Below are 12,950 nucleotides of genomic sequence, written 5' to 3'. Positions count from 1 at the left end.
TTACAAGAAAAAGGAGGTCGCCCCTAATGTCAAATACCATCTAGAGATCATGGAGGATGAGAAAAGGCCATTGTGGTTAGCAACTGAGAAATCATCATTGTCCTTTAAGCATTGCAGTTTCAATAGAATGGTGGGAGCAGCAGCCAAACTGGAAGTGTTCTAGGGCAAGAGAGTGGTACAAAATTGATAAAATGGTAGATTGGTCTTTTTACTTTCTTTCTTTTTTAATAGTTTAACATTCAGTGATGATCCTTGCCTGAATAAATTATCTTATTGGAGATTGCAAAATGGTGATTTTCTAATTCTATCAGTCCTTCTACATTTATTAGCTACATTCTTCTATAAAGGAGAGTTTTCCCTCATCAATTGGGAATGAACCTAATTTCTTCCAAAAATGGCAGGTTAAATGCTTCATTCTTTCTCTTTAATTATCAATTTCCTGACAAAGAAGTTGGTGTCATAGTATTTCCATTGGTGCAAATGAGTTTTTTTCTCCTTTCACTCGTTCTCTCTTTGAGTATCATTATGGATTCACGTGTGGACTCATGTATCACATTTATTCAATGTGTTACAATCAATTACAGACCAAATTAGTCTTTAAAGAAGTAATGGAGGATAGGGCTAAGAATGTGGTCAGAAAATTCCTGGAAGAATACACTGGTTAAAGAAATACACACACACACTTATCCTTACCAGTAATCAAAAAATGAAAATCAAAGCTATATAAAGGAGAAAAAACTATAAAATATTCAATTCTACTACTGGATATATAACCCCCCCAAATTCTCATAGGTCACAATAAGGGGAATATATGAATATATTCACAGCAGTATTGTTTTTGGTTGTGGGGAGTTGGAGACAATGTGGGTGTCCATAACTGAAGAAGTCCTTGAGCAAAATGTGGTGGATGAGTACTATGCAGTAGTTAGAAGCAATGGACTAGATCTTAAAAACATGTTGCTGCAAGGAAGAAAAAATATATTTTATAATACTATCTACATAAGAAAAAAACACATGCATCTAAAACAATGGTACACATTTCAAATAAACACCTGCAGACAAAAGGATGTACACTAAACAGACTGGAATGTTTTCCTATGGTGAGAAAGGGGAATGAGGTTGGAAAATATGGATAAAAGAGAATAAAAAATAATAAACCAATGTGAGAGGCTTTGCAAGTCAGGAATAGGATCGAGTTAATCCCCTCTATTTAAGTAAAAATAAATAAATGACTAAATAAATAAATTGCTACTACAATCATTCTGGAAAGTAAAATCTTTAAAAACATTGACCTAGCAATTCTACTTTTAGGAATCTAGCCTAAGCAAATAGAAACTAACACTTGTTAGTGTTGTAACAGTGAGAAAAATGGTCAGCATGTGTTCCTTTGCCCTCACCCACACCCTACAATATATATCCCCAGGTGTTTCAGGGACACCTCAGAGGTGTTTCACAGGTGTTTGTGATGTGCTTGTGTACAAGTGTAGTCACGTGGTATTGGTACTTAAATTCATCATCTCCAGCTCCAGCCCCTTCCATTTGGCATTGCTATTTCCACTGCCTTTTCTGGGCATGGTTATGACTGTCACTGTCACTCATCTGGAGTCCTTCAGTTGCTAAGGTTGCAGGGTGTTATTCTGCAGCATAGCCAAGACTATCTTGCTCTTCTTTTGGTTTTACATATTAGAAGTCTATAATTGTGGGACTTCCCTGGTGGCACAGTGGTTAAGAATCCGCCTGCCAATGTAGGGGACATAGGTTCGAGCCCTGGTCCAGGAAGATCCCAAGTGCTGTGGAGCAACTAAGTCTGTGTGCCACAACTACTGAGCCCGCATGCTGCAACTACTGAAGTTCGTGTGCCTAGAGCCCGTGCTCCGAAAAAAGAGAAGCCACCGCAATGAGAAGCCTGCACACCGCAACGAAGAGTAGCCCCCCCTCGCCCACGCGAAGCAACGAAGACCCAATGCAGCCAAAAATAAATAAATAATAAAGTTAGAAGTCTATCATTGTTACAAGTTTTCAGGAAATAACTCTTTCGGTATTTTCTTACAATCTCCCTCCTTTACCAACACCCCGCCCCCAAATTTTTGCAAACCATGCTGGAAGACAAATGTAATAAGATATGCTGGGCTGGAAAGTGAAATGGGAAATGCAAACCAAAACCATAATGAGATACCACTTCACATCAATTAAGATGGCTAGGCTAATATAAAAAATGGAAAATAACAAGTGTTGATGAGGATGTAGAGAAATTGGAACCTTTGTGCATTGTCAATGGGAATGTAAAATGGTGTAACCACTGTGGAAAACATTTTGGTGGTTCCTCAAAAAGTTAAGCATAGAATTACCATATGATGCAGCAATTCCACTCCAAGGTAGAATTCAACAGAATGGAAAGCAGGGACTCAAGTAATACTTGCATACTAATGTTCATAGCAGTATTATTCACAACAGCCAAAGGTGAAAGCAACATAAATGTCCATTGATGGAGGAATGGATAGACAAAATGTGGTGTATACATACAATGGTGTATTATTCAGCTTTAAAAAATGAAATTCTGATACATGCTATAACATGGTTGAACCTTGAAAACATTATGCTAAGTGAAATAAGCCAAAGTCAAAAGGACAAATATTGTATGAGGTACTTAGAATAGGCAAATTCATAGAAAGTAGAATGGAGGGAGGTACCAGGGACTGGGGGGAGGGGAGAGTGGGAGAATTATGTTTAATAGATACAGAGATTCTGTTTGGGATGATGAAAAAGTTCTGGAAATATATGGTAGTGATGGTTGAATATTGTGAATGTAGTTGCTATGGACCAAATTATGCAACCCCCTCCCCCCACCCAATTCATATGTTGAAGTCCTAACCTCCCAATGTGATACAATTTGTAGATGCGGTCTTGGGGAGATTTTAGGTTTTGAGCTCATGAGGGTGGAGCCCTCAAGATGAGATTAGTGCCTTTATAAGAAGGGACACCAGAGAGTTTGCTCTCTTTCTCTCCCCACCATGTGAGGACACAGTGGGAAATCAGCATCTATAAGCTAGGAAGGGAGCTCTCACCAGAAACTGACCACGTTGGCATCTTGATGTTGGACTTTCAGCCTCCAGAACTGTGAGAAAATAAATTTCGGTTGTTTAAACCACCAGCCTATGGTATTTTGTTATGACAGTCCGAACTAAGATAGTAGCTAATGCCACTGAGTTGTATACCTGAAAATCATTAAAATGATAAAGTTATGATGTATTTTTTACCACAATAAAACAAAATGGAAACAAAAAGTGAAAAGGGCAATTCTGGTATCTTGCTTCTCTTTGTAAATCTGCCGGTGCCAATCTTAGAAGGACATTAGTAATTGTACAGTAGTGACTCTAGGCAACTCCCTCAGCCCTTCTGCCTTATATGAATGAGGTTAGTGAGGATTAGAGAAATAAACTGAATTAACCAGCGTCGTAGTTCTCTCTTCCCCATCCTGTATTCCCTACCTTCAGGAATGGCACCACTATCACCGAGTTGCCCAGGCCAAAAATCTGTCATCTTTGATTCTCTCTCACCTCCCTCAACAGCTATGTCTTGGTGATTCTACTACCTTAATATCTCTCTATTCCTACCATCTCTGCCTCAGTTTGGGTCACTTTCCTCCCTTGCCTATTATGATAGCTTTTTACCTGGTTTTATTACCTCTCTTCTTATTCCCTTCCAGTCTATTTTCTACAAAGCAGCCAGAGTCTTTCCAAAGTCTAATCTGATCATGTCACTCTCATTAAACCTTTCAATAGCTCCCTTTAGTTACTTGGGGTAAGTTCAAATGCCTCAACCTGGCACTCAAGACTCTTCATGGTCTTCTGGTCTCTTCTTAACTCTCCAGTCTGATCTCTCAGCTCACCACCCAGGCTGTGCTCCAGCCCTATTAAACTTGTGGTTTCCTAAACACAATGCTCGTCTCTCTTCCCGGTCATTGCTGGAGGATGGAAATTTTCAGAGATAAAAGTCACAGGACACATGGATGTCATCCATTCTTTCTTTTGCATCCCTTAACTGTCAAGGTGAGGCAGCCCAGGGCCTGGCCTGGCCCTCTCCCTTATTTCTTCCTGGCTTGCAAGGCAGCCTCAGTGGGCTTCTTTGGTTACTGGATCAAACTGCTTTCCTGCCCCTTTTCCTCTAGGGATGGTGGGCAAAACATGTGACCAAACTGAAGTTAAGAGCTGAAACTGGAGCTTGGGCTTTGGAGTGGAAATAGGCCTAATTTCATTCAAGGCTGTGAGACCTATCAAAAGAGATAAGAACGCTATAGCTTACGGGCATTCTACAGTACGCATTGGGAACCAAACCCAGCTAGTAATATGATGTTACCTGCCTTCTCTGCGACCAGAAAGTCAAGGGTGGGATTCAGGAAATACTAGGTGCTTTGGCTGATTATAATCTTAATGTCTTCCCAGTCCACTTTCCCCCAGTCTGCTCCACCTGGTAAACTCCTACTCATTCTTAAATTCTTAACTTCTAAGAATATATCTCACCAGCCTCCAAGGAGATCGGAAACTCTTTAAAGTCCTGGACTGTATCTCTATCAATGTATCCTAGTGTCTAGCATTGGTCACGATTGTATAAATGAAAAGATCATACACTTAGTTAAGTGCTAGGGTGTAGTTTGAAATGTATGTTGCCGAAGATTCATCCCCACTTCTCTCATACGGCCAGCCCACCACTGTAGCACCATGTCTTGTCAACTTGTAGCTCTCTCTACCTGCTCAGTCCCCATTTGGTGGCTGCATGTTGGGAAAGGCTGAGCATAATATTTTATTGAAATGATCTATTGAGCAGTTTAGTTGCACTCCTACCCCCACGGCTGTACTTAGAGGCACTCCTAGTACAGGACTGCCTTTATTTTGCTCCCCTATGGCTTTGATTTGAGAGTCAGAGAAACATGAAAGGAAAATGGGTTCGGTAACTAACATCACATCCAAGGAGAGGAGGGTGCAAGGGGGTCATGAATCTGCAGAGTTCTTCTGTCATAAGAAAACTGTCAGCACATCTCGAAAGCCTTTCTGCACCTCACAGTCTCTCCCTTTCTTGAGACTAGGCACGGCCGAGTTGGATGATTTCCTGTCTTTTAACAACAAGGGGCTTTAAAGTAAGGAAGAGGAAGATAAAGTCAGAGAAAGGGGCGAGGGATCAGGCTGGCTTCTGCTCATAATTCAAGATGGGTCTCTAGACTCAGAGAAGGCAGCGCATCTCCATCTGTTTCGTTTCTGCTTCTGCTACCCTCTCTGGGTCCACAGGGACTGATTTACCACTGAGACACAGCCCATGAAGGGAAGGGAGAGTTTCTTTCCTAAGTGTCTGAAAAGGAAAAACTTTGAGGAAACAGCCAAGAGAGGGAGAGGAGAGGAGTCCGTGGCTCTAGAGTGGGGAGAGGTGGAGGAAGGAGGCCGAGGCGGCACAACCCGTGGAATGGGAGCCTGCGGGCGGGCGGGCGCGCCGGCGGGCAGCAGCTACCCGGGCCAAGCCCCCGGCAAACTCGCGGGCGCCGACATCGGCGCCACAGGCAGCCGCGGCGGAGCCCCAGGCACAGCTGGGCCCGGGTGGCGCGAGGCCTTGCCCCGGAGGCCCGCGGCCTTACCCCGGAGGCGGACCGGGGGCGGAGCAGCCCCCGAAACTGGGCTCTCCCGGCGGGCGGCCCTTAGCCTCCCCGCTTCAGCAGCAGAAGATGCCCCACGGCGCCGCCCGCCCAGCCCGTGAGCCTCGGCCGGACGAGGAGCTCGCGGCCCATTGGCGGCGGCGGCGCTGCGTCCCCACCCCGCTCCGCGTCCCCGCCCCCTCCGCTGCCGCCGCCGCTTCCCGGCTCCGCCTCCTCCTTCTCCGGGAGCCGCCTCCGTCGCTGCCGCCGCCGCCGCCGCCGCTGCCGCCGCCGCTGCCGCTGCCGCCGCCGCCGCCGCCGCCGCCACCGCCACCGCCGCTGCCGGCCCGGGCCCAGCCAGCGCCCGCCGCGCCGGAGTCGAGTCGCAGCCGGAGCTGCTGCTAGCGGCCCCGCCATGAGCGGAAGCGCCGCCGCCGCGGTCGCCGCCGCCGCCGCCTCAGCAGCCGCGGCCGCCGCGCACTTCCAGCCTCAGTCGTCGTCTCCCAGGCCGGGCCCCGCCGAGCTCGGGTCCTCGCGCCGCCCGCGCCCCCTGCCGCCGCCGCCCCGGCCCGAGCCCGCCGCAGCTGGCCGCCTCAGCCCTCCGGGCCACGGGCCTCTCCGGGCAGGCGCCCAGGGTGGCGGCGCCTGCGGCCGAGCTCCGGGAGCAGGTACGGGGTCCAGGAGCGGGCCAGGCGGGGAGGGGCGTGGGTTGGTCTCGGCTGTGTGTGTTGGGGGGGCGCCCAGAGGCGTGTGGTCCAGCCGCCCGGCCCCGCGGCAGGGGTGGAGCGTTGTCCGGGTCAGGTTAGTCCGTCCCCGGAGCCCCTGTGATCCCTGCGTCTCCGCTGCGCGGAGCGGCTCACAAAGCGTTTTCCCCCCTGGTGGGTAACCCTCTCCCCTAGGGTGGGCAGGGCAGGATCTCTCTAGGTCTCCTCGGGCGGTGGAGGAAACGGAGGTTTACAGGGGGAAGTGACTTGCCCAAGGTCACATAGCCGGCGAAAGTCGTAACCTGGCTGGGACCCAGGGTCACTCTGGCCCGGCGCGGGCCCGGAGCAGGGGGCGCTGGGAGGAGGAAGAGCCCCTAGCCCCGGAGAACCGAGAGAGATTGATCGCGGAGGAGGGGGCGCTAGGCCTCGGCCACAGGCACGCCCACCCAGCGCTTTTGGGGCTGGCTTAGGAGAAAGGATCTCTTGCAGGCTGGGACGGAGGAGAGCGGCGGCTGATTTGGGGGATTGGTGGTGTCCTGGGGAGCCGCAGGGGGAGAGACTCCTGTGAGGTTGTCCTCTCGGGGAAGAGGGCTTTCTTGAGTGAGTGGGTCAGAGCTTCGGAAAGTTCTTATTGCAGGGACCATTTGGTCTCTGCCAGGCGACCTTTCCCACCACTGCACGGACTAAACCAATCCAGCTGGAATTAATAGGAGGGAGGCCTGCCTGCTTTTGTGGAGACGCCTGTAAGGTGTCTTTTTCACGAAATGGCCCGAGTTTCGTTCCTGCCCCAAACACCCGGCAGTATATATGGCCCTAGTAAAGACGTTTCTGCCACAAAAAGCCAAATGAGGTTTTCCCAGGTGGTCTGGACCTGTCACACTTGGGGAACCCCCAGAGAAAGAACAGCTATCCCAGGCCTGAAGGGGTAGGAAGTGAGAGGATTGGGACAGGTCACCCACCTGCCTGGCATGGAAGAGGGCCATGTACTGCATGGGATTCCCGTTTTTCTTTCGGGTGGGTTGTTTTTATTGTGGATGCATCTTGGAAAGGGTCTTGGGGTTCTAGAGGCAACGGAGAGAGAGTAGTGTTATAATCAATGAAGAGGGTCCTGTGGAGTTAGAAAACAGAAGCTGTAGAATGGGGGAAAAGGAAATTTAGTCATTGTGGGGGAAGGGAGATGAAAGGATTGCTTGAAGGGAGGGGGACAGTGTCTAGCGTAGAGAAAAAGATTGGGCTGTTTTAAAGAGGGAGCCAAAGGTAATGAGCTTGAAAGGAGTCTGTTAGAGGTGGATGGTATCTTACAAGGTTGAGTAATAGGTATTGGTCTGCAATCACATCATTTTCTTTGAGTAAAGACAGTTGTAAGTACTTTTACATAATGTTTTGGGTACTCCCCATCCCCCCCATTCTCTCTCATGTTCTAAGGCTGCAGGCCCGTAGTATTGTCTTGGAAGTAAGCCTTGACAAAAGAGGGAAGGGAAAGACTAATTAGCAAATGCATTAATTAGGGCTCTTTGTCCAAGATGATTCCTTGTTTAAGTCAGCTGTTTTCTTGCTGCCCTCCCACACCTCAGCTTTCCAGTTGTGGTGGCTGTTGGCAAGGTTCTTTGGGAAGAACTGCCCTGATTCAGACAAGATGGGTTAAATTTTTCTAAAAAACTGAGAAAAACATATTTGACAGATATATATAAAAGTATGAAAATTTACTTGTTAGAGACTTAAAATCAGGGAAATGCAAATTGAAACATCAGTGACATGCCATTTCACACTCATCAGATTGGCAGAAATTAAATGCTGTGATAACCAAGTGTTAGTAAGGTTATGGGGAAATCACCTTTTATATACTGCTAGTGGGACTGTAAATAGATACAGTCACTCGGGAGAGCAGTATAGTGATGTCTAGCTGAAGGAGGGCAAGCAGATCTGTTTACCTAAAATGTCCATTTCTGGGTATATACTTTAAGAAACCTTTGCACACTTGTCCAAGAAAATAAGTACAGAAGAAGTACAGGAATGTTTATTGCTGCTTAAATGTCCACCAATAGGGAAATACATAAATTGTTAGATAGTCCCACACAATTGAATATTAGAGCACTGAGAAAAATAAAGTATAGCCACATGCATTAAAGTGGTTGAATCTTACAAACATAACAGGGGCTGGGGGAGTAAATAACAGAAGAATTATTAGAGAATGTTTCCACTTGCATAAAATCTGAAAACATGCAAAATAATATTGTCTGTGTCTGTGTACATATGTAGTAGTAGTATAAAAACATTCATGGTGGGGCCTCCCTGGTGGTGCAGTGGTTGGGAGTCCGCCTGCCAATGCAGGGGACACGGGTTCGTGACCCGGTCCGGGAAGATCCCATATGCCAGGGAGCGACTAGGCGCGTGAGCCATGGCCGCTGAGCCTGTGCGTCCGGAGCCTGTGCTCCGCCACGGGAGAGGCCACAACAGTGAGAGGCCCGCGTACGGCAAAAAAAAAACATTCATGGTAACAACTAACACCAAATTCGGAGTAGTGGTTATCTCTCAGGAGAGTGGGTGAGGAATGGGATTGATCAGGGGTACACACAGGGCTTTAGTTATATCTAGTATTCTATTATTAAACCTGAATCAGATAATTGCAAATTAAGATTTGCTTATCTTGGATGTAGGGTACAGAGATATTTAAATATTTTTCAGATGTTTGAAATATTTCTCAACATGCAAAACAATTCCTTGTTTACATAGCAGAGGGTTTTTGTCCCATAATAGTGAAACTCTAGCTACAGGATCGAACCCAACACAGCCTGTTAGACATGCTGGCTGGTGATCCTTTTCTCACCCTGTTCTGACCCGCAAAGCCTAGTTTTGTGATGGATGACTTTTATTTTGGAACAGCTGATAGGCACGTGGAGGATTTCCCAGTCTTTCTAAACTTTCTGGTGGACCTAGGTCAGCAGTTTGAATTTTGTCAAAATATGAGTGCTCCAGGACATTCTGATCTATCAAATGTAGGGAGGGACCCAGAAATCTGCTTCTGAACATGTTCCCTAGTAGATTCTCATGCCCACTGAAGTTTGAGAACCACTGCCTTGAGGTTTCTTCTGACTCTGGGCTGTACTTCTCAGCTTTGCCCAGCCTAGTCCCCAGGCTGCCTTCTGTTGCCCCTCCTGCATGACTGGGACTAATTTGGACCCATGTGATATTTAGCTTTTTTGTAGGGCATAAAAGAATGATCGGGTTGGAAGCCATTGAATGTTAAACCTTCATAATCCAGGTTGTCTATTCCTCTTATTTTCATGCAGGTAGCTAAGGGGCCCACCACCCACCAGGGCTGTTTATCAGGTTTTATAAACTTTAACCACACGTATCACTGTGTATGGTTTTATAGTTAGGATAGGAGCAAAAAAGTGTCTGACTGAGAAGGAAAACTAGCAGATTGGAGAAAGTAAACCCCCAAAGGTAAGTGTATGTGATCATGCCTTTCTCTGCAGATGATAGTGATTGTTTGCATGTTTTAGCTTAGCACATGCATTTGAAGTTCAGCTATTTGAACCCATAGTCAAAGATTGGGGGCTTTAGGAACAACTGATTATTCCCCTGGATGGAAGAGTTTCCTTTCTCTCAAATTTGCTAGTTTTCGGGGCTTCCCTGGTGGCTCAGTGGTTGAGAGTCCGCCTGCCGATGCAGGGGACACGGGTTCGTGCCCCGGTCCGGGAAGATCCCACATGCCGCGGAGCGGCTGGGCCCGTGAGCCATGGCCGCTGAGCCTGGGCGTCCGGAGCCTGTGCTCCGCAACGGGAGAGGCCACAAGAGTGAGAGGCCCGCGTACCGCAAAAAAAAAAAAAAAAAAATTGCTAGTTTTCCTTCTTTGCTAGACCCTTTTTCCTCTGGTCCTAATATGTTTATGAATGAATTTATATTAACGTGTGAGGATTTCTGGTAATGAAATTTGTGAAATGCTGTTTGTTGTTGGTGACGTTCTTCTTTTTGGAAACCTACTTTGGAGGTGCAGTTTTGCCCCAGGGCTGCTGATTAGGGTTGTATAGCTTGTTGTCAGCACTGAGTGCTTGTTTTGTTTTGCAAGTGGGAGTAGAAACCCATTTTGTACTCCGCTTACCAAGATGAACACCTTGTGTGGAAACTGTGTCCCCTTAGTGGGGGCACCCTTTTCTAATCCTCACAAAGGTGCTCTGTGAACTAGCATGGCCCTGCGGCTTTGTAACTGTTGGTCCAGCTGTTACCCGTCCATACTCACCACAGGCTCTGTGAAGAGGGCTGGTCACTGCTAGGCCTGAGACCCCAGAAGAGTTTTCTCCATGTGAGCTTTTCATGGGAAAGGGCCTACCCCTGGCTTTTCATTACCATGCTCAGTTGAACCAAAGAGTTCAGCTCGAAATTGTAAAATTTGTTATGGGTCTGGAGAAATTGTACAGAATAAACAATTTGATAAATACCATTATTTATGGAAAGACCATGAGAAAGAAATCATTAAAAAGACAAAAGCATCTGGTAAGTGAAGGAGAGAAAGTAGCTATGCGCCACATTTGCTCATGCAGTCACATAGTGCTCACTTTGTGGGGGAAATACGATACTATTTTTCTCTTCCTATTTCCCCCTACACTAGTATTCCTGAATTTCTTAAGACCTCAGGCTTTTTAGCCAATTTTGAAAATATTTGCCCATTTGTATTTTCCATTAAGCGGTTGTTTACGCTTCCTGCTGTTTCATTTTTTCTTGGAGAGAGAGAGGAAGGGGGAGTGCTGAACCAAGGACAAGACTGGACTTCCTACTGCTTTTGCAAATAATGGCAGTGTGTTTTTCAGAACAGTTGTCATGGAAGAGTGCTGTTCTGCGGGCTCAAGGGAGAGGTACAATTTGAAGTGGTTTCTGTTGTCTTTTTTATTATTGTTTTTAAACATGATTGAGGGTGATGGATAGAGGGTTCCATTGTGCTTTTGCTGCTGTCTTGAAGAAATTTTTTTTTTAAGAAAATGTATGTAAATAAAACTGAAAATGTTTAACAAAACTAGTCTTATGCCCACACAAGGAGAATAAACAGTTCTCACCTATAAGCCTCACCCAAAGCAGTTTCAGGGTTTTTTTTTTCCTGTTCTTAGTTTAAATGGATATTAGTGCTATTCTAGGGACTGCTTGGGAGAGTTAACCATGTTGGGCAGGTGGAGGAGAATGATGGGGTTATACTAGAGTTTATCAGTAGCCCCCTCCAGTCTTGATATGGAAAGCTGTCACTGTATTGTCTGCTTTTGTGATAAAATATGTGTAGAAATGAGGGAGAGATTGTAAGTTTTGATATAGCCATTTGACCCTGTTGAAAGAAGGGAAGAAGTGGTAAAGAGGAAGAAATACATGCATGGAAGAGAGAGCTGCAAGCAATTAAGTAGTAGAACATTTTGTAGTGCTTCTGGGATGTACCTTGAGTTGAAAGTCACCTGTCAGTATCTGTTCTGCCTCAACACCTTTGATTTCAGTGTTTGCAGATGGTGCTCACTGATCTTTAGTTGAAGTCTGTTTTATTGTCACAGAGCTGGAAAGCGAGCAGTTTTGAAGACTATACTGAAGTAGTAGGGGAGGCAAAGTAAAACAAGTATTCATTTCATAATCACTTGTGCAACTAGAAGATGGGACTCTAATAATTTTTTTTTTTTTTTTTTTTTTTTTTTTTTTTTTTGCGGTATGCGGGCCTCTCACTGTTGTGGCCTCCCCCGTTGCGGAGCACAGGCTCCGGACGCGCAGGCTCCGGACGCGCAGGCTCAGCGGCCATGGCTCACGGGCCCAGCCGCTCCGCGGCATATGGGATCCTCCCAGACCGGGGCACGAACCCGTATCCCCTGCATCGGCAGGCGGACTCTCAACCACTTGCGCCACCAGGGAGGCCCAAGGGACTCTAATAATTTAAAAAAAAGTATTTTCATTTGGCTTTTAGGCTATTTTATTTTTTAAATTTTTTAATAGATTTGTCTTCCTATGTATATTTTTGCTGCCACCTGAATATGTTTGAGTGAGCACCTACTGGGTGCTGGTAATACCAGTACTAGCCACTGATTCGTTGGGGTGATAGCTTCACTGTCAGAGACTTCATTCCCTGAAGTACTGAGAACAGCACAAAGGAGTATGTTTCAGCTACTGCTTTCTTTTCTCCCCCTTTTCATGCTTCCTTCTGTTCCCTGGCCTTTTGGGCTTGGTGCTGATCTCTCCATCTGTCAGAACAGGTCCTGTCCTTTACTCTCCTCATGGGAGGGGTGCAGAGGCTTTGTAGGACCTTTGGGCTGGACACCCACAAGTAAAACCCCTCGAACAATATTGACCCAGACCCGAAGGCCTCCAGAGTGGCCCCAGCTCCTCTTCTTTCGTTGCTGCCTATGTTGCCACCACCCACATTTTGCTGTGGAGCCTGGAAGGCGCCCCCCTCACCCCCAATCATACAAAGAGGCTTTGTGCTCTGAGGATGTTTTAAAGGCGGGATCACTGTAATTATAATTCCCTAAGCACAACCAAGTAATGGGGGCAGACAGGGTAAAGATGGTATCCAAGTACTTGTTGGTAGGGAGAAGTCAGGCGGGGATTAAAAGCATCTGGAGACAGTACCAAAATGGATAATGGAGCGTTGTTGGTAATGC

The 12,950-nt window shown here is 46.6% G+C and overlaps 1 protein-coding gene across 2 annotated transcripts in view; it reads left to right on the top strand.

Moving 5' to 3' along the window:
• The first annotated feature begins 6,192 nt into the window (after positions 1-6,192).
• RNF38 (ring finger protein 38) overlaps positions 6,193-12,950 on the top strand; it is a 134,757-nt gene continuing 127,999 nt past the window's right edge. For both annotated transcript variants that reach the window (XM_060101413.1, XM_060101415.1), the window contains exon 1: positions 6,193-6,288. The gene's annotated coding sequence lies outside the window, so the exon portion shown is untranslated. The remainder of the gene's footprint in view (positions 6,289-12,950) is intronic.

The sequence above is a fragment of the Mesoplodon densirostris genome, chromosome 6, assembly GCF_025265405.1.
Source record: "Mesoplodon densirostris isolate mMesDen1 chromosome 6, mMesDen1 primary haplotype, whole genome shotgun sequence".
Taxonomy (NCBI): Eukaryota; Metazoa; Chordata; class Mammalia; order Artiodactyla; family Ziphiidae; genus Mesoplodon; species Mesoplodon densirostris.
Note: the sequence above shows the minus strand (reverse complement) of the source record. Positions and strands in the feature narration are given on the sequence as shown.